This window comes from Eurosta solidaginis, chromosome 3 (assembly GCF_040869045.1).
Source record: "Eurosta solidaginis isolate ZX-2024a chromosome 3, ASM4086904v1, whole genome shotgun sequence".
NCBI lineage: Eukaryota > Metazoa > Arthropoda > Insecta > Diptera > Tephritidae > Eurosta > Eurosta solidaginis.
In genome coordinates this window covers 216,547,122-216,553,798 of record NC_090321.1, presented here as the reverse complement: position 1 = coordinate 216,553,798, position 6,677 = coordinate 216,547,122, and the positions used below count along the sequence as shown (strand labels likewise).

Sequence of the window (6,677 nt, the reverse complement as noted above, 5' to 3'; positions counted from 1 at the left end):
GGCTTTGAAGAAACTTACAAGGAATAATCTAAAAAAATGTTGCCTTATGCATGCTGATGTTGCGTTGTTTCAATTTCCCCCCCAATAACATAAATAAATGTTTATTAAAATTTTAAATTTTTTTATATATTAGCAGCTGTAACTAAAAAGCATAACTAGTTATTGCGCTTCTAAAAATAAACTTGGATAAAATTTGGTATATATATTATATATATATATATATATATATGTAGTGTAGTACAATCAAAGGCTTTTCACCTAGGTGTTGCCACCTCTTCGCAATTTTTTAAAACTAAACAGCGGCCGCCGTGGTGTGATGGTAGCGTGCTCCGCCTACCACACCAAAGATCCTGGGTTCACGCCCCGGGCAAAGCAACATCAAAATTTTAGAAACAATGTTTTTAAATTAGAAGAAAATTTTTCTAAGCGGGGTCGCCCCTCGGCAGTGTTTGGCAAGCATTCCGAGTGTATTTCTGCCATGAAAAGCTCTCAGTGAAAACTCATCTGCCTTGCAGATACCGTTCGGAGTCGGCATAAAACAAGTAAGTCCCGTCCCGCCAATTTGTAGGAAAAATTAAAAGGAGCACGACGCAAATTGGAAGAGAAGTTCGGCCTACGATCTCTTCGGAGTTTAAGCGCCTTACATTTTTTTAAACGAATATATCAAAATAGATAGCCAGATAATGGTATTTTAACAAAAATATATTGTAATTGTGGCTGCAATCTAGGGTTATGGCCGAATCTTAAGTAATAATTTTGTAAAATGGTAGGTTTTTAGGTTATACTTGAAATATTTGTATAGAGCTGCCACCGACTTGTGTTTTTTCTTTTAATTAAATGGGATATTCCAAAATTTTTACCAAATGAATCTCTATTAAAATATTCATAAGTAGTGTTGCCACTCTAAAAATCTCTCAAAATTGATATTTATTTTTGACAATTTTTTGTTTTAGATTTTTCCCATATAAAAAAATAAAACTGCGCGCTTCGGATTGAAGAAAATCTGAAAGACCCTTTGGAAAAGAAATTTTTTAAAATTCAATGCGAATTTTCTAAGACTAATAACTTGTACTTTGTTCGACTTAAGTGATTGGGCTAAAAATCTGAATTCTCGTAAAGAATTATAAAATCTAAATTTTCATGAACACTTACCGAATTTTCTGCACTGAAAAAAAATTGTTAAGATTGGTTTGCATAGTTGCAGTTACACAATTCATGAATCTTTTTCCTAAAGTATCGTAATTAAAAAAGAAGAATATAATTAATGAAATTTGTAAAAATTACCACTGCTAGTTTCGAGTTCGCAACTGTGGCTAATACTTTACATTCTAACCTACTTAATGTTGCTACTTTAAAGGTTTTTACATAGTTGGCACCTATTTAGAAGTGTTTAAAAAATGTTAAAATGAAGGGATTTCAAATGAAAGGTATTTACCATTGTATAGGTTTACAAGTAAGATATGTTTATTTCCTTCTCTTTCTAACACACTGACGTTTCACACCGACCGAAGCGTCAAATCAGTGTGGCACAAGTGTCCAAATTACTGGAGTTGTTGCCATCGGGATCGACGCAAGGAAGTGAATATTAGCGGCATTTCAAATATGTGCTGCTGTGATGGTAAATTTATAACTGTATAGTTTTTATTATATTGTAACGAATTTACTTGCAAATCCTCGTATTTTCCCTTTTGTTAAGTTCGTATAGCTAAACTTAATAACCAAACTGATTGATAGCTCAAATGAAACTGAATTCCAGTGCCTCTACATTTGCTGCCTTTTATGCTCTCTGATTTCCTTGTTCGCATCTTCAAGGCGCTTCCATTTCCAGAATCTACTAGTTGGCCATCAGCTCTCAAATTTCTCAGCTGTAACTACAATTGCACGATTTTATAGCTTCTCTTAATGCATACTTTCAGGAGTATCTCAGATATATGCATGTGGTTGTGCCTTGCTTCTCAGCTGCGTGTACCTACATATGTGTAGACATAATGATTGATTCGTTTATGTAGATACAAGTGACTATCTGCTTTATTGTTGTTGTGACTTTATTTACTTAGCATCAGACTAGGAATGTGAGTATCACTTAGTGTCACTCATAATCGCCACAATATATATTCTACCGAAAATTTATCAAAAGTTGAAGAATGGGGTACCACAATTATATCAACATTGAAAATCCAATTAGGGAAGTAAAATTGTCCAACAAGTAAGAAATTATCTGAGAAGAACCATACTACAGCTACAACGATTTGGCTAAAAATATTAGTAATATATGACGGCTCTGAGATATTGGGTCATATGTTTAAAATCAGTAAAGGCTTTTATCGTGGAAATTTCTTAAAATTTCAATATAATTTTGAAGTTATTACTATCAAAAATGAACTTCACTAATTTTATGCTACTGACCCATTGTTCCATAAGTTCATTCCATTGATGATTATAGTGGCACCCTGTATATATACTCTGCTAAAATGTTACCTGAGCTCATCATCCTGAAAATGTGTTAATTAAAACATTTTTTAAGGAATAGTTGTTGACGATTCTGCGTGCTTACACTCATAGTACTTTATTTTCCTTTAGCATAAGCCGTCAACATACCGGCGCATGCGCTCAAATAAAATGCAACAATACCTATCTGCTGTACTCTCTGTGCTGAGCAGCAGTTAAGTGACTATGATTTTGTACAATATTTACATTAGCACATATACATGTACGCATAATAAACACCCACCATAAAATTATGTACCCAATTTACTTAGGGCTAAGACATATTTTTTGCAATTATGATGACACAGTACAAACAGTTTTATACTTCTCTTATAAAAGATTCAACAAACAAATGAGAACTTTCATATATATATATATTTAACAAGTATGAAAGTTCGGGTGTAACGGAACATTACATACTCAGCTGAAAGCTTAGCTGCGTTGGTTTCGTAGGGTTTCGTAGATGGTTTATAAGTGGCTTTTAATTCCATATCACATACGTTTGGGAAATATCGACCAAATTGTAAACCAAGGGTGACGTTTTTTGGAACGATTTTCCTTCATCCTTTTTCAAATAAGGGAAAATCACCATATAGGAAAAATAGCCTAGGGTAACCCTGGAATGTGTTTGTATGCCATGAGTATCAAATGAAAGGTATTAAAGAGTATTTCAAAAGAGAGTGGCCTTTGTTCTATAAGTGGTCGCCTTTTCAAGATATCGCCATAAAAGTGGACCAGGGGTGACTCTATAATGTGTTTGTACGATATGGGTATCAAATTAAAGGTATCAATCAGGGTTTTAAAACGGAGTGGCCCTTAGTTGTATATGTGAAGGATTTTTAGAGATATCGACCAAAATGTAGACCAGTGTGACCCAGAATATCATCTGTCGGGTACCGCTTATTTATTTATATATGTAACACCACGAGCAGTATTACTGCCATGATTCCAAGGGCTTTTGATTTCGCCCTGCAGAACTTTTTCATTTTCTTCTACTTAATATGGTAGGTGTCACACCCATTTTACAAAGTTTTTTCTAAAGCTCAATTTTGCGTCAAAAAACCAATACAATCACCATGTTTCATCCTTTCTTTCGTATTTGGTAGAGAATTATGGAATTTTTTAAATTTTTTTAAATTTTCGATATCGAAAAAATGGTCGTGGTCAAAGTCGGATTTCGCCCATTTTTAATACCAAGATAAAGTGAGTTCAGATAAGTACGTGAACTGAGTTTAGTAAAGATATATCTATTTTTGCTCAAGTTATAGTGTTAACGGCCGAGCGGAAGGACAGGCGGTGGACTGTGTATAAAAACTGGGCGTGGCTCCAACGGATTTCGCCCATTTTCACAGAAAACAGTTATCGTCATAGAAGCTATGCCCCTACCAAATTTCACAAGGATTGGTAAATTTTTGTTCCATTTATGGCATTAAAAGTATTTTAGACAAATTAAATGAAAAAGGGAGGAGCTACGCCCATTTTGAAATTTTCTTTTATTTTTATATTTTGTTGCACCATATCATTACTGGAGTTGAATGTTGACATAATTTACTTATATGCTGTATAGACATTAAATTTTTTGTTAAAATTTAATTTTTCAATTTTTTTGTAAAGTGGGCGTGTTCGTCATCAGATATTTCTAATTTTTTTTAGAACGCATATAGTAATTGGTGTAACGTTCCTGCCAAATTTCATCATAATATCTACAACGACTGCCAAATTACAGCTTGCAAAACTTTCAAATTACCTTCCTTTAAAAGTAGGCGGTGCCACGTCGATTGTTCAAAACTTTACTATTCTATCTATTCTGCGTCATAAGATCAAGCTGCTTACCAAGTTTCATCGTCTATCATTTTAACCGTCATTCATTATCGCACTTTTTCGGTTTTTCAAAATTTTCGATATCGAAAAAGTGGGTGTGGTTATAGTCCATTTTCGTTCATTTTAAATACCGGTCTGAGATGAGTGCCCAGGAACTTACGTACCAAATTTCAGTAAGATACCTCAAAATTTACTCAAGTTTTCATGTTTACGGGCGGACATTACGGGGTACCGTTATGCGAACAAAATTAATATACTCTGTGAGCTCTGCTCAGTTGAGTATAAAAACAATCTCTTTGAGGCTGGTAGGTCATGTAACATTATATATTTTCTAAAGTTTGTTTAAATTATTACAGAATACAATTACAATTTTATAAGGTTTACCGACAATCATAGCAATAAGCGCTCCCGATATATTCCCTATAATTTTATATCACCTACACAATTTTTTACTGGGTATGTAGTACTATAGTTGCAAGTTCAATTACACTTTCTTCGTTGTATCGAATTTGTTTAAAATTTGTATCTTCGTAATTATAAGAATGTATGTTTGTTGTAGTAGCTTTGGCTGCTGCTATGTTAGTCAGATAATTTGTAGATTTTTTTTCGTGGTTATAAATAAGAGCGTTGTCGGGCGCTGTAAATCATTTGAAGTTATAGAGTTGCCGCGTAGTGAACGACGGAACTACAAATTTACTTAACGAACCAAAAAAAAAAAAAAAAATGAAGTGAAAAAAGGTGTAGTGCACTTATGCAATGACAAAAGAATAGTTTACCTTAATATTTACGAAATGCTACTCGAATTATTCTAATTAAATTGTTGGGAAACCTAAATATGTGGTAGTATGAAAAATCAAATAAAAACAGTACTGAAAACGAGCCTATGTTTCAAAAACAAGAGTGAGGAGTTTCTGCCAAAAAGTGCTGAAATGATTTCGAAAAAAAAAGTCTTAAAAGAATTACCTATAAATAAAATGAAAATTAATTTTAAAATTTGAAAAAGTTTTAAAAATTTTGTAAAGCTTAGACTTTTGAATACCTATTTATCGTGTTTTTATTATGTGAAATGATAAAGTGGAAAAAATGTATAAAGTTGAATAAATTTTTGTTTAAAATATTGTTCTTTTCACAGTTTTACAGATAAGATAAGAAAAATAATTCCAAATATTTTTAAAAGTGACTTTCAAAACAATTGCCCTATACGTTTTTAAGTTTCAAAAATATTTGAAAATATATAGGAACAACATATAGGAACCAAAAAAAAAATGAAAACTTTGAAAAATAAATGTACTTAACTAAAAAAACCTTATTTGTGAAACGTATTCCAAAATTTTATTTAAAAAAAATAATAATTTAAAATGAATTTAAGTGAATTAAATTGGTAATTTTGTCAAACCTAAAAAATATTAAATTTACAAAAACATAAAACTTAGTAAAATTTCTAAAAGCGCAAAACTAAGTTTTTTAGACAACCACAAAAGAAATTAATATATAAGTGCAAATTAAAGGATTTTAAATTAATTAAAAAGATGTCAAAACATAAAAACTTTTCAAATATTAAATCGAAAAACTTTATTTTAAAAATATATTTACAACTTTTTCAAAACGAAATAACATTAGAAAAAATCAATTGAAATAAAAAAAGACTTTGTATATAGAAAAATATAGAAACTAAAGAAAACGGAAACAAAATCCAATAAAAATTTTAAAACCTTCAAAAGACATAAAAATATAAAAATGCTACTTAAATTTAAAAGAGTAAAAATATCCATTTTTAAAGTGGCAGTGAAAACTCCAATTGTAATTGAATGTAAAAAACTTTACAAAATTTTTGAAACTTTTTAAAAAAAAAATTAATTAAAAAATTCAAAAAAACTAAAATTTATATTGTATTTGAAAAAATATAAAAATTGTTGTAAAAATTTCATTTTTTTTTTTATTTTAAAATTCTAAAACACGACTTAAAGTTGAAAATTAAAAACTCCAAAAAATAAATATTGTATTGTATTTCGAAAAAAGCTTAAACATCTTAATAACTAATTAAAATTTGTATTGCACTTTGAAAAACTTTAATAGAAATTTACAAACCTAAAACTTTAAAATTGAATTTTCAAAAAAAAATTTACATTTTAATATAAATTCCCAAAAGTTTTTTAATTTTAAAATTTAAAAGGCTATTTAAAATAAAAATTTAGAGTTTCCCAAAATAACTAAAATGTGTATGGTACTTTGAAAAATAAAAAATTTTAAACATTTTAATAGAATTTACAAAAAATGTTTGAACTTTTGAACTTTAAAATACTGTCAACAATTGAAAATTTTTAATTCGCAAATCAACTTAAACTTGTATTTTATTGTGAAAAACTTTA

At 30.1% G+C, this 6,677-nt stretch overlaps 1 protein-coding gene across 9 annotated transcripts in view; it reads left to right on the top strand.

Annotated features, from left to right (window-relative positions):
- Positions 1–4,969: 4,969 nt before the first annotated feature.
- Cyp4aa1 (Probable cytochrome P450 4aa1) overlaps positions 4,970–6,677 on the top strand; it is a 34,265-nt gene continuing 32,557 nt past the window's right edge. For 2 of the 9 annotated variants that reach the window (XM_067775064.1, XM_067775060.1), the window contains exon 1: positions 4,976–5,151. The gene's annotated coding sequence lies outside the window, so the exon portion shown is untranslated. Of the gene's footprint in view, positions 5,152–5,236; positions 5,256–6,101; positions 6,119–6,677 lie in introns of those variants that run through there. The other 7 variants (XM_067775058.1, XM_067775059.1, XM_067775063.1 and 4 more) reach the window with 6 other exon arrangements.